The 27,683-nt window shown below is 36.5% G+C and overlaps 1 protein-coding gene across 3 annotated transcripts in view; it reads left to right on the top strand.

Moving 5' to 3' along the window:
* VTI1A (vesicle transport through interaction with t-SNAREs 1A) overlaps positions 1–27,683 on the top strand; it is a 271,249-nt gene that overhangs the window by 70,233 nt on the left and 173,333 nt on the right. The window lies entirely within an intron of this gene.

The following is a 27,683-nucleotide window of genomic DNA, read 5'->3' as shown; positions in this document are numbered from 1 at the left end:
AGTGGGGTTTTTACTGACAACAACTTTTCAGTTGGTGGTTTCAAAATGTTTTTACTAAGTTTTAGCAGTTTATAGTGGGTTTTTTTAAACCAGCAGTAGTTAAACCTCCAAAGTCTAATCCCCTTAAATAAAGCTTGTGCAAAGTTACAGAAACTTTCAGAAAATGTGTGTTTGAGCAGTGAAGTAATTTGCTGGCAGAGAGTCCCAGTTAATTTATATATTCCAGTGTCTTTTTAGAATTTAAGCCTTATTTAAGAGGTAAATTAAGTTGAACCCTTGTAGAGTTAAATATGGCTATGTTAAATGAATGGCATTACTAAAGTGCCTGCATTTTAATTATTCTGGGCTTAGCGCTGTGCACAATAACAAAATAGGTGTATGGAACATACAGTATAGGTTTTAGAGGGGACAAGGAGAGTTAATTCTCTTATGCCAGAGGATGACTTGTTAGTAGAGATGTGCATAAGATAGCAATTAAGTTTGCTTTCCTACAGATTTTCAGGTCTGGTCTATCAATGGTCATAACTGACTTTTTTTTAGAAGGGCCATGTCAAACTGGTCAGAAATGGTTCCTGATCTGTTTTAGTTGAGCCTGGATGTTTCACAAAGAAACAGTGCATAAAAATTCAGACTGATCGTTTTGGGGAAGAGATATCTTATATCCTCTTTTGCTCCATGTGGAATTTGTTTTATAGAGATGATGATCATGTTAACTTCCATTGCGTATCTCCACGGTGTTCTCTGAGAAATATGGTTGGAGTGCAAATGTATATTTATACGGAAAGGATGAGTTTTGGTATCAAAACCAGGTGAAACTGCATTGAATTCCATAGGGCCACACTAATTTTGTCTGTCTTTACTTTTCATCTTTAGCAGTAAGATATATATATATATATATTTCCTGTTCCCTGAACTCTGTGAAGACTAGTAGTGTAGCAATATTATATGACATATTAATATTAAATAATTTGGAGATGATAACTTTGGAAATGTTAACTTAATTGTAAGGTAGATTTTTGTGGAAGATTTTTATGGAAACAGATTAATTATATTTAATTCCTGGCATGGATCGTGTTGCTTATTCATATGAGTGAATTTGGATTGATTCAGTGCAATGAAGGAACTTAGTTTTAGGATTATGTTATAATAATTTTTTGTTGAGATGTCCTAATAAAATAACATATTCCATTCTGAAGTTTCAATTCATCACTAAGTTTACTCCTCAGACCCTGTTTTGCCTTTGTTTATTACTTTTGTTGTATGAAGACCTCTGCACAGCACTGATGAGGCCACATCTGCAGTGCTGTTTCCAGGTCTGGACTCCCTGGTACAAGACAGACGTTGATATACTGGATTGAGACCAGCAAAGGGCTGTGAAGAGAATTAAGGGACTGGAGTATCTTTCATGTGAGGAGAAGCTGAAAAGGCTGACACTGTTCAACTTGGAGAAGAGAAGGCTTGGGGAAGCTTATCGATGTGTACAAATAGCTGATGGGATGGAATAAAGAAGAGGGAGCCAGACTTCTCAATAATGCCCAGTGACAGGATGAGAGGCAATGAGCGCAAATTAAAACCTGTTAAATTCCATCAGAATGCATAAGAAGAATTTTTTATTGCAGGAATGGTCAAGCACTGAAATAGGTAGCCCAAAGTGATTCTAGAGTCTGTATCTCTGAAGATACTCAAAATCCCTGTGGGCACGGTCCTGACTCTTGGTGACCCTGCTTGAGCAAGGTGTTGGACTAAATGATCTCAAGAGGTCCCTTCCCACCTCAGCCATTCTGTGAGGAGGAGAAGGAAGATGTGATAACTCTTAAGTATCTGTTCTGCTTTATTTATGTGGTGTCTTTTCACAATCATGGATATGTATGTTGCTTATTGTAATGAAGCTGGATGAGTTTCACCTCTGAAAGAAGTCATATGACTTCTTGGGTCTTTGTTATTACCTTAATCAGCAAAAATACATATACTATTTTAACCTGCCCCTGTGATCATCTAAGGATTAATCTGACATCTCGTAACTAATTTAATGCGATTTCACATTACTATTCCTGAAACTTACCATGATAAATTTGTGTCTTTTTTTCTGTTTGCATCTCTAAATTGATAAGCCCTTTCATCTTAGGTACCGTTGTCCATACAAGCTGAGATCTGTTGGAAGGTCTGACTTCCTTCTTTGGGCAGTGCCATTGATTCGTGGGCTTCAGTGGTGTCTGAACAGGATGCCACTTATGTCTCCATCTCTAAGACACAATCCAACATTGACTGTTAGGCTTTCCTAGTTTGTTGACTATCATTTCTTGATACTAAGGATGCTTAAATCTATGCAATAATCTGAAGGACTAAGCAAAGCCTTTAGGATCGTAACCAGTTCCGTAGTACTCAGGTCCTACTGTAAAGAGGAGAAAGTTATTCTAAATATTCATGGGGTATGTTGCAAATCTAAAAGGCATTTGAGTAGCTGATTTGGTAAACCAGTAAGTTCATTAGAGCATTTGCATTTTAATTACCTGAGTTCTATGGCACAAACATGAGGGAAATCTCTCAGGACATAGAGGGAAACCACCAGCTGTTTGAATCTTGAAGATCTCCGTTGTTTGTACCAAGTAGGGGAAATTTTAATAATGGCTGATAACACTGCAAAGTGAACTCATGTGCCTTTTTTTAATCAAAATAGTTTTAAATAATATTTCTTGTTATTTTTCTATTCTTGCGTTATTATCTGCTGTGCTGGTAAGAAACAGAGAAGCAAGTTTACATCCTGGTTAGTAGACATTTCCATCATAGAATCATAGAATATTTAGGATTGGAAAGGACCTTAAGATCATCCAGTTCCAACCCCACTGCCATGGGCAGAGACACCTCACACTAAACCATGTCACCCAAGGCCTCATCCAACCTTGCCTTGAACACCGCCAAGGATGGAGCATTCACAACCTCCCTGGGCAACCCATTCCAGTGCCTCACCACCCTCTCAGTAAAGAATTTCTTCCTTAGATCCAATCTAAACTTCCCCTGTTTAAGTTTGAACCCATTACCCCTTGTCCTGTCACTACAGTCCCTGATGAAGAGTCCCTCCCCAGCATCCTTGTAGGCCCCCTTCAGATACTGGAAGGCTGCTCTGAGGTCTCCACGCAGCCTTCTCTTCTCCAGGCTGAACAGCCCCAACTTTCTCAGCCTGTCTCCATACAGGAGGTGCTCCAGTCCCCTGATCATTCTCGTGGCCCTCCTCTGGATCAGTCATAACTTAGGATACTAGAGCTCAGTATTCTTAATTTCAGTTCATTTAGTCTGACCATACAGCCTCAGAATATGAGAAAGATTTTAGAGATGCATAGAAATTGCTGGTTTCAGTCAAAAGGAGAGTAGGTTAAAGTAATCCTGATTAATCAGAGAATTCTTTCCATTTTGGAGAGGGAGTTTCCCTAATTTCATTCTCCTGCTCAGATTTCATCATCAAACTGAATTCTAGAACTTCTTTATTTGTCTGCATAGCATAGTAAGGTATCCCCTTCTTTCTTGAGTCTTAGATATATTTGCTCAGACAGGAGTATATTGAATGAGGAATAGTTCAAAATGCTTCATTCATCTTCAGAGATAAAATTGGCATGCATATGTAAAACACTGTCAAGGAGAAGAAATGCAAACCTTGTAAAGGTTTGTAATCCACAGTTGAATTGTTTTTGGTAAGTTCTTCTCAGCTGCCAGATACTTTCTAGGGAAAAAATAGATGAATCCTGGTGTTTATATAATATAGACTTCACCTTGTTTCATGACAATGTAAGAGAGATCCAACCATTCATTACTGTCCAGGCTTTCATGGCAAAACTACATTGCAGGTTTTTATTTGGTTGTGGGTTTTTTTCCCCTTCATGAACTGTAGATATTTCTATAGCTTTCTGTACATATAATTTGAGAACAAGTATTGACCTTGCCTCTGTGAGTGATGATTATTGGGTATTATGCTGTGGCTCTGAATCTCTCTAAAATTTCTATGGTACTAAAAGTGCTTGTAGTTTGTGGATAACAGATTTTAAAATTTTGTCTTGGTTTCTGTTTTTATATCGTTTTATTTAATAGGTAAACATGGTGTTTTAAAGAAAAGAAGTCAAAGGAAGAAAAACTTACACAATATGTAATTCTGAAACTGTTAAAGGGGAAATATCTCTAAGCAAGAGATGCAGCAGTTTATTTCCCACCCTTGTGTGACATGGCCAATTCTTGGTGCTAAGGGATTCAAGCAAATTTCAGTGGCTTTCACCTGGTTTAGTTGAACAACAGTCAAACCTCCCTTTTGGACTGATCCGTAAATACGTAATGTAATGTAGTGGTGGCCTAGCTGACAGGCAGATGATCAGACCCGCCTCAAAGTAGGTAGCCTTCTAGGTGGAAAGCAAATAAGAATCTCATTAGACAAAGAGGTGTGTTAACTTTGTTATGAAATAATAGTAGTCTCATCTGGATGCAGAATTGAGTGAAAGTACAGCGAGCAGATCAGTGGAAGTGTGTTAAGAACTGTTTATAGTCGGTTCCTGAAGGCAGGAGTCTTCAAGTTTGGTAACTTTAGCATGGATAGGAAACTATTTTAAAGTAACTCTAGTAGGTGTCTTGCCCGATGTGAGTAATGGCATTTGAGGTAGTAGCACATTGTCCACAGCAGCATGCCACAGATTTGGATTCCTGACTCCTTTACTGATGGAACAACCTGGAGCCCAAGCACCTGCCATAAAGTACCTTCTGCTGCCATATTTTATGGGGTGGTTGTGCTGTTCAGGTGTCATAAATGAGATGCATACTAGAGCTGACATAAAATATGAGAAACCATATCATTATATTCACTAAACTAATTCCATTCCATTACAGTTGCAAGAGCTGGAGGTTGGCTTTTGAGGTAGGCAAAATAGTAAACATTGCTGTGATCAATTAGAAAGGGTTTGCTCAGCTTAGAAAAAATTTAAATGGCTCTAACACCCAATGTTAATTTAACAAAATAACAAACCCTAATGTTCAAACAGGTAGGGCTACATTAGAGTAGTGGAAAGAGTGTTGCTTCTTTTATGTTGTGATTCTGTATACGAAGTAATTTGCTTGGATTAGTTAGTATCACTTGGACCTTCACACCCCTGTTCTGTCTTCAGGTACATGCATATCCCAGTTACATTTGAGCTCCAAATAACTAAAGGTATGAAAAAAGAAACCAACTTTTTAAAACCAGGACCTTGCTTCTAGTGCCCCTTGCTGTAAATAAAGTAGTCTATTCCTGTCCAAGATATTTACACTTAATATCCACCTATTTCATCTCTAATGAATTATTCATACGTGTATATGTGAATACTGTATGTAAAACCTTTCATTAGAGGAAGAGGGCTTCTGAGTTCTGGAGCATATACCAATATTTCCTCCTCAGGTGTTTCTTTGATATGCCAGAACATCTTTCTACTGAAATCTTAATCCAAAGTTTCTACAGTGAAATGAGTTTTTATGCAGTTTCCAGTCACCATCAGAGAGAGCTTTTTCATGATCCCTGTTTCTTCTGCTAGCAATGGTGTTTCATGTTTCATACATAATTTTCTTCTTTGCTGGCTGATTTCTATTAAAATCTGTTTATTGTTTCAGAAATTCATTTTGAAGTGGCATATTGCATTCCTACATCTCTAAGCCCTCTGCCCTTCTTCGTAGTCTGGTCTTTAAAGTGGGGAGAAGGAAGAAATAGGGAGAGATTTTTGTTTCTAAGGATGTCAGGCCTCAGGAGTATCCCAGCTGTACAGTCATGGGGGGAGACATGTTTGGGTAGTTCTGCTGCCTTGTAACAAACAGCCAGAAGCAGCATCGAGAGCACTTGGAGAGACCAACTTATATGCAGTTTCCTTTCCTTAGTGTTTTACAATGCAGTTGTTGATGCTGGCAAAGTGCTTTTTGCGCCTTTAGTTTGAATACTGCTTGCTGGTTCATTGCGTGTCCAGTCACCGAGCTGCTCCTTCTAGCTTTGATTCTGCCACCTCCTCCCTTCTAGCCCTCCCATCCTCCTTCCCTCCCTCTCAACAGGTTTCTCTGCTCTGATGTTCCTAATTCTAGCTCCAGAGTTCTCTTCAGGACTTTAATCAGATATTCCTGCACGTATTTATTCAAATTCTGTCACCATCCCCATTTTCCTTAGCTCTGTGTTGCAGCTTAAAGATTTGATTGCACAGCAGTATGGGCCTTTCATGTTTGTAGTCATGGAAAGGTTACCCACTAACCCACCTAACATTGTCTCAAGTGTCCGAAGTCTGTTCCCTCTGCTCAGTGGCCCTCAGCATTTATGTGTGTTGTCTCAAATGGAGGATATAGATTTCTTTTAGTATATTCATATATTTGCAAATACATAGAGTGCTTACTAGAAAGTAAAGAAATGGTGAATTTTCGTTATTTAAGTACTGTTCTTTGGTACTGGTTCAGAGTACAAAAAAACCCCAACCTTTTCCAGCTACTTTCTTGAAGAGACAAGAAAAACTTATTTTGTAGAGTTTTGCGCAGTCTCTGCAGTATTGTTAGACCATTTCTGTTAAAAATTTATCTTCTGGGTAGTCAGCACCTATCATCTGGGATTCCAGTAAAATGAATGCTTATCTTTCACCTCAGTAGGTTTGGGATTATACCATTAGTGCAGCAAATAAGGACTGTCAAATCTGTTCAGTGGTACGGATTTGCTAAGGTACAGTAAGAAAAGTAGTGATCCAAATTTGGCCATTCTGTCCCCTGTTCTGGAAGAATTCCCAGCTTATTTTAATGCTCACTAATATGCAGGAATTCATTATAGTGCCACATACCATGAGACAACTCACCTTCAGTCTTGTTAGGAGCCAGCATCCAGTTGAAATAAGTTTTTTTAAGACTAATTTTTGGATGAGCAAAACATTGCAATAGAAACCCAGATTGTGGACTTTTATTCCATGATGGAATGATGGAAACTTTTTTTTTCAGGTATCAAACTTTATGCTTAAGTACTTCCCATGTGCATTCTGGAAAAATAAACCTTATAGGCTGAAATCTGTATATATTTTCACAAATACCTTGCATTTGTCGTAGAACACCTGTGAATAATAACATCTGACTTATAAACCGAACACAGAAGATAGCTTCTAAAACATTTTACAAGCACTGTATTGGACCACCTCTATTGTGTAGACTGTTCTACAGGAAATAACCTCTTACTGAATCACTGAAAACAGCATTGCAGCATAATCTTCTCTGGTGATGACCCTCTTTCTGTAATGCATTTGCTGGTATAAGATGGTGTTTATTGGTGATGGTATTCATTGTAGATTATTCCTAAACCATAGCAAATCTTTTGAAGACTTGTTGTCCTCATAAAAGTGTGAAGATTTCAAGTCAAGGTACGTGGTTATGTTTTTTGGTCTGAAGTCACACTAACTGCTTCTTTCAGAAGTTATGTAGCCTCAGGGAGGTTTCTGCCGTGTGATAACATTTCAGTTTGTTGTCCAGTTCTGAGCAGGTAAGGCAAATACATAAGGATAAAAAGATAAAAGTACCTGTTGTTTCTAGCAGTCCAAGTAAACTCTCCAGACTACTTTGGTTTGGCAAAGGGATGATGGAAGAAGCTACAAGTTTGTCTTTCCTCCATATATTTATATATATATATACAAATATATATGTATATTCTCTTTCCTCATCTGCACAACACTCTCAGTCTTCATCCTTAGGTATCTCTGAGAGATGTCAGAATTTTATCTAACATAGGATGTCCAGACAACCCATTGTGATAAGTGGACAAAAAATGTGAAGTCATGCCTGTGGCAGGGAAATGTTCAACTTGTGTTGCCTCAAGAAGCTCTCTTGCTCAGGTTTCATATTCTGTCTGAGAAAAATTACTTGCAAAGAACTTGTCCAGAAAAGTTCAGATAGTTGAGAACTGCTGGTTTATCTTTAATGGGTAGAATTAAAATCCTGATATATTGTCCCTAGACACTCCTCCCTTTTACTCATGATTTCTTCTCTTCCATCCTGTGCTACAACCACTTCCTTTGAACTTTCACCAAGTGAACTGAATTGATTCCAAATGATACTAGCTTGACACTGGCATCGGTCTGTTACAACCTTCAAAAGAGCACAGACAAATAGAATGGCAAGTCCACCTTTCAACCTTCAAATATCTTAATACCTTCTAATTTAATGACTTAATTTGGTGATTTCATTGTCCACAGAGCATAAGCTCTATATTTCATTTACAAAACAGACTTTGGTGAGTTATTATTTTGGGTGCCTAAGTAATCAACTTGATTTTCAATAGTTTTTGACAGACTTTTTGCTACATGGGCATGGCTGAATTTGCACAGCATGAGGTCTTGTTGGGCAAAGGCTCTTTGTATTACAACTTACATCAAGAAGAAAAGTTGATGAGCTTAGACTTGACAAAACTCACCGTAGGTTTTTTTGATTCTGTTTCTTGTTTGAAGCCTTCTGCCTCTACTTCCTGTCAGGCTAACAGTGTTTTCCTCCAATTGCACTAGAGAACAAAGTTTAACATTAAAAAATTTATCTGTATTGAACATGCTTTCCTAGGTAAAGTCAATATCAAAAGGGTTTTCATGGTAGATCATCTTTTAAGTGCAGTATTTTGCCCTTTTATAGCTTAGGACTGAAGAGGTATAGTTACACAAATACCTTTTCTTTTTCTTTTTGGTAGAAGCACAGGGAGGGTGGAACATAATCTTCTTTCCTGAAGTGAGACATAGAAGCAGAAGATTGAAAACCATTGTTCTCACCCTAGCGTGGCATGATTGAAGAACCGCTTATCTAGATATTTCTTCATTTAGTTCAAGTCATACCATATTACTTTATGCTAATGATTTTATTACCCTGCTTACAGAGTATATTTTCTTCTGTAATTGCTTGAATTTATAGTCAAAAAATTATCAATTTGTTGCATGTGCAACCATGGAAATTTGAGAAAGTATTGAACATTGTGGAAACTTAGTCCAGTTGCAGTCAAAATGTCTACTTGTGTGATGTTTGTCAAATGAGGACATAACCTCTGATTTTTTGCAAGTAATACTGGCCATCCAAGTCTCTATTTTTAAATCAAAGCTTTATGACATTTCAGTTGGATTTTTGTTTCTATTGTTTCACTTTTGAACAATGTGGCTTATCTTGGCCTAATAGCCCATAATATGAATTTTACTTGATTACTAAGTAAATGCATAGATTGTAAAACTGAAATTAATGCCATTCTTATAGAAAGAGTGAGGAGTTCAGTGTAGGAAGCTGTTTACTGTCTACCTTGATTTCATGTCAGAGTGAGTTCAACTGCTGATCTGCAGTGCCAGTCGTCTTTCCGAAGTAGCAAGACAGTTTTCTTAGAGCTGTTACACCTTTGTTTTGGGAAAGTACTGCTAGTTATTGGCTACCAGCTCTTGTAAGGAACTGAAGACCCACAAAATTGAAATTCGTGGCTTTGAAAACTATGATTTCACAATTTTATATCAGTCTGTCGTAGGCCATTTATGCACATCTGTCCATTCTTGTTTTGCTACATCTTTCCTTGGCTCAGGAGTGCTTTCTTGTTCGGGTTTTTTTACATACTAATGCGTCTCATTCAGTGGAGGTTCCTCCTACTGATTCTGTGCTTCTGTGCTCCTTCCATATTGTGCAGACTCTTCCCTTGCTCCTAATTTCCAGCATCACCTGTCTGTCACATTGTGGTTGTTTTTCTGCCATTTGCTATTTATCTCATATTACTTCACTAGTTCAAAAAATGTTAATGTAAAATTTTATATGAAATTTTATACTCTTGGCTTAATCATCACAATTGTAATAAATGCTCATGGTTGTAAACATTCCCAGTTATTGGCAGAGCATAAATATTTACATACTGAATTGCAAGTGTGTGTGCGTGCACATGCATTCATGTGCATGCTGGGGAAGAGAGGTTGTCTGTTTTACTTAGTCCATTTCCAAAAAGGTTTGCAAGACGAAACCTTGTTTCCATGAGTAAGGTCAAGCTCAGTGTAATGATGTCTGAATCTCAATATCAGAAGTAGATAATTGCTGTGGTTTGCATTTTTGTGAAATAAACCACACAATTTACCTTGAGTATCTTGCAGAGGTAAACATTGATGCAAAGGTGATCTCTTACATCTGCTTGGCTGGTCTCTCCTATGATGAACTTTTCCATGTTTTATGGCCTCTGTGACTCTATTAAAAAAGATTTTAAAGTGTTCATGTATTTGGGGATTTGGTTCCTGTTTAGCTCTCTTGTAAGATCTAGACAGACAACAGGCAAAACAGATGAAGAGGATTATTCAGTCTTTGCTTTTTGCATTATTCACATAGATGAAATAATTCTATGTTTTTATTACATGTGTTTTGAAAGTATTAATCTGATTTTTCTAATTGAGTGTTGTAAGATTGCCATGCATTGATTGGCTTGGCACTTGACTGCTACAATAATTGGCTGGAATGCCATCTTGAGACATTTTGTGAAAATGACTGATTAGATTTGCTTTACTCTGTGTATAAGTGCTTTTGCAGGTTTAGTGCCATGTTTCTCACTAGTGAATTATCAAGTAGAGAAGCATTAAGAATGAAATGCAGATACCACATTTTTTTCAGTATTTTATTTTTTTTAATTAACTGCTCCCAGTTTTATGGTGAGGATGTATTTTAGATCAAGTCTAGAAATGATATTTTCTTAAATGAGCTTAAAATGGTCAGAGTCCTGCTCAAATGTTAGTGAGTCAGGTGGAGAGTTTTTTATTGCATACACCATCAAATATTGTACACAACAACAACACAAGAATTCTAGCATCAGCATAAGCTTTATAAATGCGTCATGTACTAGGTTAAGTATTTAATGTAAGTATTTATAATAGAGTAATATAGAGTAAATATAAAGTAAAATAGAGTAAATGTTAATTTTAACACTATCCCTAATTTTTGTCATTCCAGTTTATTATGGTGAAAATTCATTGGCTTAATTATTTCAGATTTTAACCCAGCAGATGCAGAAAGCAATTTTACTTTCTTGGACTGGTTTATGGTGAGTTAAGAAGTAGATTAATTATTATAAATGAGCAAGTCTACTGTTTTAAGTTCATATAAAAGTGGGACAGGATGAAACTTAAGTCAGTAAAAAAAATAATCAGGATCAAAGTAAGTTATGCAGCTGCAGTTAAGATTTATCATCTTTTTTCTGAATAAATTAAGCAGGTAAGTTCGTAATTCAGATGGAAGAAAGTGATAATTGATTACAGACCTTCTGTACCATTTTCTGAAGTAATTGTAGGCTCTTAACTACATCTTTGGAGAAAACACTTATAAATACTGCTAAAAATCTGGCCCACAGAAATGGAAGTGACACTGAATTTGTGGAATAAATTCATCATTTGTAAACGTAAAATACACTTGGATAATCTTTACTGGTTTCCTCATGATGTTTTTTGAGTTGTTTTATTCAGCTACTAACACACCAAAATAAATTTTTTAACTTCTTTATTGGAAAAAAAGTTGCATCAAATTCAAAATATATTAAAAACCCCAAAACAAACCAAAATAACCCCAAAAAAACCCAATCAAAACCAACCAAAAACAACAGCACCAAAAAATCACATAACAAATAAGAAAAATATTCTATAAGCTACACAGCCCTCAAACCTCATATGGAAGTATGGCATATCCTGCTGACTACTCAGAAAGGACAAAATTGAGTTTGAAGATTTTCCTTTGGTGGAAATTGTCGTGTTATAATGACTATGCAAACAGAGTGAGTGTTTTGTTAAGAAAATAGTTTAAACTAGTGGCTCAAAATGAGATTGACTGCATAATCACGGATTATTCTAAATTAAATCAAATATAGATCTGATTTAAAATATTTGTATGTTTGTAGAGAACAGTACCTACTATTTTTCTTCAATTTCCTTTTTGATGCATAATTATTTGCATAATCGTATTTCTTAAAACATTTTAAAAACTTTGTGTGTAACCAACAAGATCTTTTATTCATTGTAATGCTCTGCATAACACACTTGCACCATTGTGTATACTTTTTGTCTGGGACCTACTCTGTTTTGGTAGGAAATAAGTGTTTGAATATTTGTCTTGCAAATTTATGAAATTTGAGGCAAAATTCTGATACAGGCAGGTAAAATATTGCATTAACACTGGACATGGCTCTATGTTGAACCTTTGTTTACTCAAATACTTGAAGAAAGGTCCTGTTGCCAAAAAACCACAAATGACCCATGTTTTCACTGATGTCTGCAACACAGATCTGGAGTCTGAGTAGTAACATGTTTAAATCTGTGTAATTTGTGGACTGTCAGTCTTTCTGTTTCGTGGTTTAAGCCCAGGCCGTAAATCAGAACCACGCAGTCTACTTCCCCCCCACCTTTCTTCCCTCCATTCCTGGAGGGACGGGGAGGAGAATCGAAAGAATGCAACTCCCACGGGTTGAGATAAGAACAGTTTAGTAACTAAGGTATAACACAAATCACTACTGCTACCACCAATAATAATAATGATAAAGGAAATAACAAGGGAAGAGAATACAACCGCTCACCAACCAGTACCTTGCCCCCACCCCGTAGTGATCTAGCCCTTCCGGGAACTCTCAGTTCTACATCCTGGGCATGACGTGCTGTGGTATGGAATACCTCTTTGGCTAGTTTGGGTCAGGTGTCCTGTCCCTGCTTCCTCCCGGCTTCTCCTCCTCCCTGGCAGAGCATGAGACTCACAAAGTCCTTGGTCAGGGTAAACATTCTGACCAGCAACTGAAAACATCGGCTTTATCAGTATTATCCCCAGGCCGAAAGTCAAAACCACAGCACTGAAACAGCTACTAAGAAGGAGAAAAAGTGACTGCTGCTGCTGAACCCAGGACATCCTGTTACATGTTATTCAGGCACAAAATAGCATTTTCTGCTTTGCATATTCTGCAAATGTGCTAAATATTACTAAAGTTTTGCAGTGTTCTTGTTACCTCTTTTAAATACTTGCGCGGTAATGCTGATACTATGTCTTGTTTGTGCTGTAAGTTTGATAGTTTCTCTTCACACAAATACAATTCTTTAGAAATCTAATGCATAACTTCCATATTTTGAGATGTTACATTGTTGACCATTTGTAATAATGGAGTATCTGGCTGCAAAAATACCTGTATGGGCTCCGCATTTCCTGAAATTTATTTTCTTCCCAGTCATTTTCCAAGCTTACACTAGATCTTCATTGATATTTAGCAGTGTAAAGTGTCGGGAGACTAATTGCTCCCTTCTGATTTTCCTTTAGACGTGTGAATGCTTGTGTAACAAACTATAAATCAGGAGAAAACTTACTGTGATTTTATAAGGGCCTGGTCCAGAGTTCATTGAAGGCAGTAGGAAAGTTTCTCTTGATTTTCCTTGAGATCACATTGGAAAGAACGAAGCATAAGAAAACTCAAAAAGTCCACAACTGTAATTTGGCTATTTCTTTTCTTATGAGCATTATTTCTATTTGGTAAAATGCGTTAATGTCCACTTGATCCTGAGTAGCCTCTAGTAATCCTCTAGAATGGATTAATTTTTGGTGTTGGGAAATAAAATCATGAATGATCATTTTGTAGGTTGGAGACATAAGTTCAGAACTGAAGACATATTTCATGAAGCCAGTACTTCTATATTAATATAAGGTTTTTAGTATTTGAAAATGATCCAAATAGATTCTAAATTCAACTTTCAATGTTTTGGGTGTTTTGTATCATGTCAAATACAGTGCTTTCTTATCTCCAAATATTAAATTTGCCCATTTTACCTATGTAATATTTATGTACGGATAGGAAATAGAAGTCAGTATCCGAATTTGTTGACCCCTGAGATCTAATATTGACCTGAGTGAGTATTAACTTCTGAGATCAATAAATGCTGTTATTGACCTCAAAGAAAAATCAATAGCAGCTTGTTAATTTGCAAACTATGACTACAAGAAAACGGTACACATTTTGTTCTTCATTATCACCTATTTATATCTGTATTTTAACGCCTTCAGTATTTCCACCTAGAGATCATGTCAAAACATTTCAATCCCAGCTGTTAGAAGGTTGGGGAGACAGGCATTATAAATTATGGAATAATTGATGAGCAGTACATGTTATTTCCCATATCTCATGAAAATAATACCTTCCGCAGTTGTATATGACCTGTGTTGTTTTCCTTTTTTGGGTAGTCCAGTTTGTTTCATTTCATTTTCTCTGGTGCACTTCATCAAAACACTGCATAAAAGTGCTATATTTTAGCTGCCAAAAGAACATTTCTACATGAATAATAAGGGGGATGAAAGACTGACTGCTGGAAAAGAGGAGACTGAAAGTGATCACTATAAAAATCATAATTAATATACAGTAGATTTTTCCTATTTGCATAAGGATGACAGGTTTCCAGGCAAGAATCTGCTTTGCAGCAGGCTGAAATGTAACTATGTGACTATATAACAAAGAAAAAAGTTTTAAATGACGAAGTATTGGTGGAGAGGTGTTGTTTTGTATCATAGCTAGTTTTGTATATAAATACTGAAATGTCAGCTTTTACATAGTTTGAAATGCCTAAAAAATGCCTATTGCTGAAATTCAAATGTCATAACAGTTCTTCTGCATATATATCACTTTCATATTTAAGCTTAAAACCTCATAAATGATTAATATTACTTTGGCCTTGTTATGATCTGACTGCCAAAAATGGCAGAGGCTGATTTTTATCTGGTGTGGAGAGTAGTGTTTTCATTCACAGAAGACAGCACAAGTCTGTCAGTCTTTTACAGTCATTATTTCTGATACATCTGCAAGTGATCTTGGCAAACTGATAGCTATGTTTAGAAAACTTTTACTTTGGTAAATGACAGTGTGAGAGGTATTCAAATGCAAAAAATCAGGCAGTAGTTTAATTTTTACAGTGCCTGAAGTGGCTGCAGGTTTTTTGCCCAGTTGGAAGCGTATATGGTTTGGCCCTTTAATATCATGAACTCCCAGAACTTCATTTGTGCATCCTTGTTATCCTCTTGAGAGGCAGAGTCAATGATATTATACTCATTCTGCAGATAGGCAGATCAAAGCATAATGAGGTTAAATTCAAAATAAAAAAATAAACAAGGCAGCACCAAGCTTGATTAATCTCTGAGGTTCAGATAAATGAGATCTGGAAGATAGATGTTAATGGTGATTATGCAGCATCATTACAGAAGGAGTCCTGAATGGTCCGGAAGGGTTGTATCTATAAGCCCATATACACATCTCAAATAGTAGGAATTGTTTCCCTGCTTCTCTCTGATGTTTTGAGTTATCTTTGTGTAACCAAGGAGTGTGGATCCTTCTACAAGAGACTGAAACGGAAGTGATGCAGGAAGATGGCAGATTTGTGAAGGATGGAAAGTTCATAGTTACACTGCAGTAGGTGAGAGCTCATGTTGGTTTTACAGTTTAGGATTCTCTCTTTTCAGCCCACACGGATTGCGGAACAGCATCCAACCATTCAAAGTGCCAAATTGTCCATGGTATATCAGAATTTTAGGAGTAGAGCTAGGAATAAGGTCTTGGGGCAACCAGACAAGCTCTTGATTGTGAGCTAAATGTGGCTGCTTGATTCTGCAGACCAGTTCTTCAACCAGGAAGTTATCTAGTCTGCCCAGGAACACTGTGCTACAGAGGCTGGATCTCAGCATGACCCCAAGTCTCAGGATTACAGGAGATGGTGCTGGTGACAGTTCTTCTGGTGCCTTAATGGCTATCTAGCACCTGGCAAATTTGCTCTTGTCTTTAAGGTGTATGAGAGCTCAAGAAAAAGCCCAGTCTTTTGCTACAAATATCTGCTGATTTATTTTCCCTTTTAATATTGTGTGTAATCACTAGAACTGCTTACTTAACTGATGGGAAGATCTCAGGACCGATATAGCGAGTATATACTGATTCACTGTCTAACATCCAAAAGAGAAGAAAATGTAATTCACAATGTTTTAATTTTTAAAAAGCTTTGTCCAGAATCCAGCTTACGTGGTACGTCAGAAGGAGTCCAGTTTATAACTATAAAATCACTGAATTAAACTTCTCAGTAGATGTCATTGATGGCAGAGTTACTGATTTCCATAATGGAAATGTTTTGAGATTTTGCACTAATGGTCAGTGGGGCACAAGCTACTAATGTTATGAGATGAGATATTTTGCTTAGCCTCTTTGTGAATTACTTTTAGTCTCCACATTTTGCTTTATTAAGGGAATTTTCCATTTACTTTCTATTTTGGGAAGAAGTCTCTATGTTATTAAAGTACATAAAATATTTGATGCCATAAAATGGATCTATTTTAGTTTGATAAACTAGAAATATGCTGCACTGTGAGGGTCATAGCTTATATTACATACTGTTAGTACTTTTTCATTTTTCTATATTAGGAGATTAGTGAAAAATAAGCTCTATCAATTAAGTTTTATTGCAAAATTATCTTCAGATGTACAGCAGTGAAGATGATATTGAGTGATAACACTAGAGTGGATTTTGTATAAAGCAATTACTGCTTGAAAACCACAATCTGAATGAAAATATTGCTCAGGGGTTTTTTTATAATCTAGCATTAATGCCAAAAAAAATCTTCCTTTGGAAACTGCTTAAATTACCTCTATTAAACACAAGACATTCCTAAGGTGTTCATGTATGCTGTTGACTGAAAAGTACTGTACTGATACCTGGTTTCACTGCTCATGCTTTGGCAAATCTGTAGAGTACATACAAGGATGTATGGTTCCATCTCTTAAGATGATTCTCTGTTTATAATATTACCTTATTTTCCTAAAGATATTACTTTGTTTATATGAATAACGGAGCTCTTAATTCAGACATTATTTTATGTAGATGCGCTTCAGTGCCATGAAATTTTTTGCATTCCTTAAAGCAATGATTTTACCCTCCGAGAAAACGCAAGCCTTTTTCATAGTATAATGTAATACATATAGCCACGTATGTTTCCTTGGCACATTATTCTGGAGTTGAATGTGTTGGGCTTTGCAAAATGAATTTGAAGAACTTAAGAAGTGAGTTGTTTAATTCTGCTCACAATGAATGAAGTCTGTCTGAATCCTCAAATCATTCCTATCGTAGTGTTCTTTTCTGCTATCCTACCTGCTGTTGGGACAGCCAACCCCTCAAAACACATAAAGGACTTCATTAATTTAGAAAAACAGATCAAATTGTTCAAGAGCTGCAGAACAGTTCATTCCCTATTTATGGCATAGGGAATTTTGCACATAGCATTCACTACTTGCTTTGGAATAGCATGCTTCAAAATGTTTTATTGAGTGCCCATACAAGAGAAGTAGCTCTGTAAAACACCCAATTTGGAATAAACTGAGCAGTACCTGAGGGAGGGTCAAATAATTTCAGAGGTGTATCAGTTGTACTCCATTGTTTCATTTGTAGATGGATAGTTTGTGTCTGACCAGTGATGCCAGCATGAATCAAGACAATTGAGTCAAGTGGTTACAGGTTTCCATCCTTTCAAATTGATCAAATTGAAACAGCCCATTAAGAATTGATTTAAATCAGTTTAGATAAGCTCAGTCTTCGTCCTGGCCCTTGAGGCTTTGGCTACTGAAAGTTCACTTGAAGCTGGACATATACCAGCTCCACAGGCCATCAACTTTATTAGTGTGGAGATAAGCTGATTAGATCTTGTCAATCAAAGGTGCCAATATCTCAATTGAGTGTCTCTCCCAGTCTTTCCTTCTTTGTTGCCCACTTCAATGCCTTAAAAAAAAAAAAGAGAGAGAGAGAGAGAGAGAGCAAGCAAGAGAGAGATGTGTGTATGCATCCCCCTGGTTGTCACCAAGCAGGGTGCAAGGCTACTGTGATGATGTGATGACTATATTAAAGGGGACATCAATTTGTTTTAAAGTGTTTTGATTTTTTATGGTGGCATTAAGAGAGAGAACATTGTGGTTGCAGCTTTACTAGAAAGCAAAGAGTTCTAGAAGGAAAGGGGAAAAAAAAAGTGTTTCTTTGATACCTACCGGGTCTTTGAGTCTTGCTGTGCCAATGGGCACTTAAGTGCTCCTGTAACTGGCATACTCTGATCCACCACCAGCTTAGGAACTATTCTTCTCTCCAAATTATTCACTTATATAAAATGAAAAGATCTGTGGTGTTTAATCCTTGCAGAAGTAATTTTAAATATTTGTTAAATACAACCTGTTTGGGAAATGTTTGGTCATGCCAGTAATGAGCATGAGTTATTGTTAACAGTCTAGGAAATTGCAGCAAGAAATAAAATCAGCTCAGAACATACACAGTGACCCTCTCTCTGAAAATGAAGCTGTGCATGCACTAAATAAATACATACAGGTATTTGCATCTCTATAGAGGAAAAACCAGATAAACAGAACATCAGCTGTAAAAATCTAATAGTGCAGTGTTTCAGCTTTAGGCTTCATCATATAGTTAGAAATGGTATAGAGGAAAACTGGGCTTTTGTTCTTCACATCTGAAGTTTGCTCACACCATGCCTCCCTCATACTTCAAATGCAAACAACAGAAGCCCGTCCTTTTCTTCCATCACCCTACGCTCACCACCCAATGAAGGCCGGAGCTACAGTGCTGTAGGACTACATTGCCACACTGGATTATCTCTTTATCAGTTATTCTTCACTCCACTGTATCAATTTTCTGCTAACTAATCAGACACTCCTCTTAGAAAAGACTGTTTGACTATTTCTTCTAGATAAATTTATTTATAGGTACACCAATCCACACAGGCAACTCATGTGCTACATGTCTTGGGGACGGAAAGGGAATTACTTGCTCTTTCTAGGAGACTTCAAGTGTGTCCCCTCTAGTTAATGCTTCTATTTGGGGATATTCCAGTAAAAAAGAAAATTTATTAATTGTGTGAAGATCTTAGTTAATCACTCAGGTACTGGAATTCAGCTATAACTCTGGTTTATGTTGCAAACTGCAACACTTTGTATTTACATAGAATGGAAAGATGCTCTTTTCTAATCTCACCTTTGTTTCTTGCCAGTTTTTCTTGCCAGCTCCCTGTTCAGTCTGCATGTGGAGGGGAATAGCCAATGTTAGCACAAGGAGGATATCATAACAGTAAGGTGCCCACGTTGTTCAAGTAGAAGTTTTTATTTGCCATTCCCCAAAAAAGATAAAAAGTTCCAAGCATGTTTAAAGACATTTACATGGGAAGAAATTTCAGGGGAGAATAGCCACCTTGGAGCTAATTAGAATTCCTCTGTGTTTAGATGGGGTTGTTGAGCTGTATTTCTCTGTTTAATGCACTGATAACAGCACTTATGCTGCATTTACAGTCAATCAGAAACAAATGGTTTTTTTGGGAAGTTATTAAAGGAAATCTATCTAGCAGACCACTAATCGAATGATAGACCTTTTTCCTCCAGCTACTTCCCATATCGGAATCACTAACTCATTGTTTAAAATCTCATTTTGAAGACTCAAAGAAATGTGTTGGAGTTCCAACTTGCCCTTTGATTCATCTACGTTACCTACATTAGTCATATTTTTTCAGACTGATGTTTGTTTCTAATGCAGTCGTCTTTGAAAACTCATTTTTTTACTGAAAGTGTTGAACGTGCAGCACGAAACTGAATCAATGGTACAAAACCCATGGTGATAATACTTGATAATAATCTCGTATTTTGTGGTAGGACTGGATGGTATGGTCATGACTTCCAAAATAATTTGTACATTATTAAAAATGGGGTGTGCACAACTTGAAATTATAGATAGATGGAATATGTATTGTCTTGGCAATTCTGAGAGCGTTAAACAGTATTTTTATTTCTTCCTTCAATCGAGTAGGAAGTGGAGGAGCTGAGGTCCATCTTGATGGCTGAGTCTAATATAGCTTTATTGCTGTGTTTATTTCAGCAGACCCTTCAGTTAATATCTACACTCAGCTCAGTGTAAGGCCATAGATGACAGTAAACACAATTTCTAGAAAGATGTGTTTGCCAAATAAGCAGGGATTTTTGGCAAGTTTTTACTTCAGGGCTACAACTGCTACTGAAGTTATTTGAAGTTTGCATCATATGTGTACTGTGTTTGGGGATGAGTGTGCCTAATGAAAATTATATATGCTTGTAAACATCCTCCCATTGTTATTTAATAAAAGCAAATCTAGAACATTGCCGGAAGGACTTGTATGTTAAGGCTCTCTATGACAGCAGATTTGCAATGTTCTTATTGAAAGTGCTTTAAAGTCAGTTAAGGAGGTTCTATAACTTTGAGGCCAGTGTCTTGAGGGAATGGTTTCAATGTAGTAACTTGGTTTTGGACATAAATAAAAAGCTGGCAGTGCATAGGGTTTGGTTGTTTGGTTGTTTTTTCCTTTGGAAGTTTTATTGATAAACAATCGAGAAACCCATTCAGTTTATGGCATTGTTATAGCTTAGATGTGTAAGCTTGAAAATATCTTCGTCAGTAGACTCTTTTTCCATGGTGTTTGTTTCTTTTTTTCTGTTAAGAAAAAAGACTTTGTATCACTGGTTCTATCATCAGCTAATGAATGTGTTTCAGTGAGGTAATGTAAAGTAAGAAAACAAGAAGGGGAATATACTCCATGTATTCCTTTCACAAAGTTCCCCAAGCCATTTTCTAGCAAAAATATTTACTGACTGTGTATGTGCTGATTAGTGTACAGAAGTATTATACTAGAGGCCAGGTTAAAGGTTTCTCTGTGAACTCTCAAACACAGAAGAAAAGATGTTTTTAGTATTAAAAAAACCCCCGAACCAACCAATATTTCCTTTATGTTCTTCCTTGGAGGTTAGTCTAGCTTCAAGCATTAGAGGGCCACAAGCATCCAGTTTCCCTGTTTACCCTGCAGCTTGCCAGTTTTCTAAGCAGGGAGAAATGTAAGTGAATATTGGAAAGTAAAGTTGCAATTGCCTAAGCTTCCTTTTCAGAAGACTCTTGGTTTTAACAAATTTGACAGAATGTGTAGTTCAGAAAAAGTCCTCACTTTTTCACTTTTTAAAATCATAGTCTTGAATTGTGAAGTAACACAACTCTTCGGCTTTTAGAACAACATTCAGATGTCTTTGATCTCTACATTTGGGGAATTCTTATTAGCTTAAATGCAATCACTTGCTGGAAAAGTCCTACAAGGAGGGAGGATTTTTCTTGAATGGGGAGAAAAAAAAATAAAAAAGGGAAAAACAAAAAAGAGAGAGAGAAAAAAAATCTTTTCCTGTTTCTTCCCTGAGGCTGAACTGTTTATCGCTCCATCCTTGTTCGATAGAAGTGAATTTTATAATAAAATTTTCCCTAATCGGGCTCTGTCAGTGAGGTGTCTTATCATGGGGAGGAAAATGACACCGATCCTATCGAAAAACAGAGACTATGTCACAGTGTCCGCAATCACAGCTACTCAGCTTCCATATCTACCTTCTCCACAAACACCAAGCACTGCTTTTTCATAAGAACATCAAAACCCAGCAAAGTCATTAAAATTGCACCCGCGTAGAGTTGCAGGGATCAGCCGCACTAGCGCAAAATGGGATGTGGGAAAACAGACTCTCTAAATGTGCTAATTCCATTGTCACGTGTTTACGGCTTAATTTTAATCAGTTAAAAAAGCCACACATTGCAATAAATTGGCATTATCTTCTGTGACACCAGAGGACACAGTTGGTTCAAGGATTTAGAGGGTCGCTGGCAACAGTATATAGTGTTACAGACAAAGTATTTTTACGCTTGAACTACGGTAGCTAAGGTGCAATCCCCAGTTAAGACTGCAAACAAAGACTATAACCCACACAGTACTAAGTTCAACATGCAGACCACCTTCAGCCTGGAGACAGTGTAGAATGCTAAACTGAATATTGCTGAAGAACATTTGCTAATTTAATGGTTAGAGGTAATTTGTTGGCCAGTGTAATTGAGATTGCAGTTCAGTAGCGTTCTCTTATGTGTCCTGTACCATAATGAAGAAAGATCTACTGGAAAAATCCCTTTGCTATATTTGCACTCAGTTTCTAAACTGATGGTGCTTGCTTACATTGTGCCATTAAATTTCTTCCTCAAAACTGTGCATTGCATTTTCTACTCACAGAAAATGCAATTTTTCAGGTAAATCAGCCAACGTGAACTGAAATGTCATAGTAGTAATACTGCTGCTTCCAATGAAAGGTTTATGGAAAGTTTAAGTTTTCTAATTAGGTAGTATCACAGGTCACATGAGAATTGTACATGGTATCTGTCTCTACTCCTCCCATTTTCTTTCTTTTCTTTTTCCCCCTCCCCTTTAGGCTTGTTCTTTCACTTGAATATGTCTGATCAAAATGTTTATAAGCAGCAGGAGAATTATTTTCTGTAGAGCAGTATGATCTAACTAATAAACATCCATTTCAATAAAACCATGTCTATAAAAGTTGTCTAGTTTTATTTCAGTGGATCAAACATGAAAATATGTGTGACCAGTTAAATTCTAGAATGAGCAAGCAGAAAGCAACCAAAGAAATAGTTGGAATTTAACTTTTATTGAATAAACTGCTCCTTTCAGGATGTGAGCATGTGCATAGCCAAACACAAATGTCTGTTTGAAACAGCACTAAAGAGCACTGCTAAATAAGCACACAGAGTCATTACTGTGAAAAACAAGATGTGCTTAGTGTAGGATGCAGGTCATCACTCTGCTGCTTCCAACTTTTGATATTTTGGCTTGGACAATTTAGTGCCAGGTAGATGGTGCATCATTTCCCTGTGTTCTAAGCCCTATCAGCTCTTCAAAAATAAACAGGAAAATGGCCAAAGAAACTATTAACAGTCAGTGATGAATAGCATTGGCAAATAAAGTGAAATTGGTGTATGGATCTCTCTTGCATATAAAGAAATAGGAGCATTTGACCTATTTGGAAACAAACCTGCAGAATTGTTTTAGGTGGAAAACAAAGGGACAACTTTATCTGAGCTTGAGTTAAATCCAGGATTTTTCATTAATTACATGTTTATAAAAATAAAAGGTGCCAGCAATGAAAAAAAAATTGCTTAAATGTATAAAAAAGGTTTTATACTCTAAAAATTAGCTTGTACGTGAATGATACTCTGAAACACTTTACGGTCTGATTTTTCTGAATTTAATATTTAGTTCTGTGCTTGCAATCTTCCTACTGATTTGGGTCTGTAACAAGATGCAAGCTGTGGTTTTCGCACTTCTTACCTGTTTAAACAGCTTGAGTAAATATGCAGGGTCATTTTATTGGAATAATAGAAAAAAAGAACTGAATGTCAGTATAAAACACTGTTCTCTTCTGTGTCTGGATTAGCAGCCAGCTCTGCATGACAAAAAAAAAAAAGACTTCTTTATGGCAGTATACTTGGCTTTATAAAGACCATTATGACTTTGTTCTCTAAACCAAAATACAAACACCTAATTGTTCAAAAGATCTCACATGAGAGTTTTGCCGCTACATTTCTATGGATAGGTGCTTATATTCTGTTGGGAAGAGTGACAAGCTATTTAGAAAAAATAAAAAAGGAATGCTTCTTATTGCGGTTTAAGATCTGGTAAATCAGCTGGGGGAGTGCTTCTTTAAACGAACTGTACTGCTTGTAGGTTTCCCAAGTTAAGACCCCCTTAGGTTGTTCTACTCACTGTTAACATGTGATATAGGTCATGACATATTATAGACAGGTTTCGGACATCCACTTTGAATGGACTAAGTGGCATTTATCTGGTATGCAAATTATTATCCAGTTCTTCAGAGGTGTGAGCTGGACAGTCTCTCTTTCTCTCCTTCTGTCTCTCAAAACTCCCCAATTTTTGTAATCCACACTTAAATCCTATGTTGTAACTGGTTTGTGATCATACTTAAGTGGAATTACTGAATTTGGTTGCTTTGAAGTGAGTGAGGGTTGGGGTGGGGAACTGGGAGAGCAAGTTCGTGTTAGATGCATATATAGGAGGAGAGTGTTTCTTGGTCCTTATATTTTCATGCTTCTGTGCTAAAATTCTTAGCTTACAACTATAAGCTAAAATTTACTTGTTACTTGTTGCAGAGTAGTAAAATATTTTGCACTGAATATATCACTTTGAAAAAAAAGTGTATATCTAAGTACGTACTTTGTCTCTGAAAAGAACACAAACCAAACAATATGAATGTATCCAAATGTGCATTTTAAAGATTGTGAGGTTAAATTGTATTCTTTATATATTTTTACATTCTGCAATGTCTTTTTAATAAAGGAGGGGTGAGAATCATTGTTTCAGATCTAGTCTTACAGAACAGTATCAAAATAGATGATGCTTATTTATTAGCTCTGCACAGAATCACTTGAAATTCATGTTTTATGTTGTGGATAATTTCATTAAATTAGATCTATGAGTATGCCTATTGTACTGAAATAGTCTCTCACTTGTGCAGCTCATCGCTTTTTAAATTGTAGGTGTGCTCGCTTATCTAAGTACAACAAAACCAGAGGGTTGGCACTCATTTATGAAACTATAAAGTTCTTGTGTTATACTTTTGCACACATAGGCTGCGCCATTGAGCCACCAGTCTGATAAAACTGTTTTCTTACTTGATATTGTGTGATGGGTGGAACTAAAGATGTACTTAACAGAACTGGATATCAGCATCTTTTTGTGTTTGTTACTATAATGGAATTTGGGGAAAATGCAGCATATTTCTAAGTACCTACTTGTAACGTTAGTCAGTGTCTTATAAGCTTGACCCTATTAGATTTTCTTGTATCCGTAAATATGCTGTAGTTACTTTTTAATGCAGCGCTTATAACAGTTATTTGTTCTTTTCAAATGTATATCAATTTCCTATTAAACATTTATCTGCATACATGGGATATTAATAATAAATTTGCCAAAAAAGCATCTGGCTGATTTGAGTAAGAGTTAAAAATACGGTGTTAATAATATGCAGGTAGTTAAAAGGTGTTTTTCCTGATTTAAACTGAATTCATTTCAAAAAGGCCTGTTACTCTAATTGAAGTAACTTTTACAAAAAGTGTAAAGATACTTCAAAATATATAAATGTTTATATGTGTGTGTGTATATATATATGCACACATATATGCACACGCTTTTAATTTAGGTATTGAATTTTATCTATACTGTAAGATCAACCAATTAACCTTTCTATCTGTGAAACGGAGTTTAGAACTCAAAGTGAATATTATTGCTGCTCATCTATTTGAAGATGTAAAATGTCCTGTAAGACTAGGCAAAAGATTATTCTGTTCGGCTTAATTTGTAATACACATTAGTAATACATTTGCATAAACACTAACCACATCTAATATGGGGGGAGGGGGTGGGATTTCTGAGCAGTGTGGTATTTTTCGTTTCCTGGGGTTTTGTTGTCTTTCAGTGTTAGATATTTGGTGTTTTTTACTTTTTGAACCAGGGTACAATACATGAAAAATGTAAGCACATTTAAATGAAACTAACAGTCACTTAATGATATGAAGGTATTAGAAAAAGAGAGAATTACCTTCTCTAATGGAACTATCAAACCCTCACTTAATAACTGATCATTGAGATAAACTTCATACTGTGTAGATCTATGATATAGTGTTAAAGATGGTGTATCTCTTTCAGAAAACCTTCTGTTTAGAAACATGTGTGTTTTATTCCTAAGTGCCAGTTTGTTTTATGCAGATAGTCTCTATTTTTTCTGACTGTTGTCATTATAACTGGTTTTGCATGTGGCTCTGTGTGTGTGTTCTGTTTATGAAGCTTCATGTTGAAAATAGGTTTTGTGGGGGGATACATATGATCATCATTTGCATCTTTAAAATCCTGTTTTGTGTTACTGTGGCCCGTTTTTCTTTCTTGTCATGATCCAACTTACCTGAAACACAAATTCTGTTTGGCCCTGATAAGATCACGTCTTCTGAAGCAGGCCTACATTTGTAAATGGTCATTTTCAAAACTCTTTAATATTAATTTAAAATGTTAAAACATTGTAATGTAATTTTATTTTAATGTGATTCTACCAGGATATTATTTTGCCATGTTTGTAAGTTCGTAGATAGTGATGTCGTAGTTTCTCATTATCAATATATAATGATGTATTCTGAAAATGTGCTGTCACTTAAATGTGTATGTACTTAATTTGTTTAGGAGACATATGTCTGTGTTCACTAAAGAAGCATAACAAAAGTTACAGTATAAAGACCAATAGACAGAGTCATTTATTTTTGAAGCATGCCTACCTTGTAGATATAAAATAATTACAAAGTAATCAGAAACTCTTCCTTGTTTTCTAGTATGTTAAAGGGATGTTCTTTATATGTGGTACAGTGGCATGGACAAGGTTTATTTTATGCCAGTGCAGTTGTGGTTAGGAAATCTGCAGTATCCGCAGCTTGTATGTATGTACAATGCAGTCCGGTAGATCTTTGGCCTTGTAATTATTCTTGCTATGTATTACTTTGTAACTTCTATTACTATAGTACTAAGGATCCATGTGTTGGATGAAGACTCGAATTATTTGGTGTGTTGATGTGGGGAATAAATACTTCCTCTTCCAAAAAAGCTAGCAATCAGACAGGGAAGATGGGTGAGGATTAGCAGGTTGAAAAGGAAAAGAAGAGCAGTGATGATTAGCATCCTGCACAGGGATCTTGTTGCTGCTATGGCCTACATATGATAAGATTTGGGCTGGGTTTTTTTCCTCTCACAAACTTTATAGCAATAGAGTTTTAACAGAGGGATCAAGAAAGTTCATAGGGAGAAATAGTAATTGTAAACACAATAGAAAGGTAATTGTAGGTGGGTCTGGAAATCCTCCTGACTGTGATGAGCAGTGAGAGAGAGGAAGAAGAGTTATTTGCTTGCAGATTTGACTGGTGAAAAGTTGGTCTCTTTGGCCAGTCATACATATTTGCCAAGAGGTTGACAGAGACACTGAATAAAAATTGATAAAGTGCAGTTGGCATGGCCTTGAAAATGAAGATGAGCAACTGAAATTTGACATGAGAGAGGAATGAAAACTGGAGGCAGAAGTGAAGGAAGTAGAGGGAAGCACTGCAAAGAGAGGTCTAAGTTGCCCAAACTGTTGGCTAGAAAAAGATTGGTTTTGTTAAGGCCAGGGAACAGGTTATTTGAATAATCAAAGCAAAAGCTAATGAAAGCCTAAACAGGAGATTTACATCCCAGTTGATAGAAGAGTCTCTATTTCAGTGTTACCTAGAAAGAACCTACAAGATTTTACACCTAGTCTGGTAAAAAGAACCTGAAGACTGTGCTTAAACGATGCAGAAACAGCAATGGTACCATGGGAAGAGAGAAAGGAAGTAACAGGGAGAGTTGGGGATGGTAGAAAGTTAAAGAGCACTGTTCTAGTCATGTTAAGCTTGAACCAAAGGCTGGATATGTTCACGTATAAGAGATAAGTCTTCCTAGATCATGTCTTTTTTCATTAAAACTAGATTCAGCTATTGATAGTCTCATTTAATTCTGATGTCAGATAAGTGCTTAACATAATAAATCAGGAGGCTAGAACAAAACTGGTAGTCCAAATGTGAATACCTTTGTCTGCTTTATGCAGTATGCTAAGTAGTGTGCTCTGATAGATAAAGTAGACAGGAAGGTCAAACTAAAATTACATGTTTATTCTCCAGTACAATTCTGAAGTAACACTCAGGAAGTAGTAAAGAAACCCCTGCTAGTTTGTGATCGCTTTCATAGGG

Source organism: Psittacula echo, assembly GCF_963264785.1.
Source record: "Psittacula echo genome assembly, chromosome: 6".
Taxonomy (NCBI): Eukaryota; Metazoa; Chordata; class Aves; order Psittaciformes; family Psittacidae; genus Psittacula; species Psittacula echo.
Note: the sequence above shows the minus strand (reverse complement) of the source record. Positions and strands in the feature narration are given on the sequence as shown.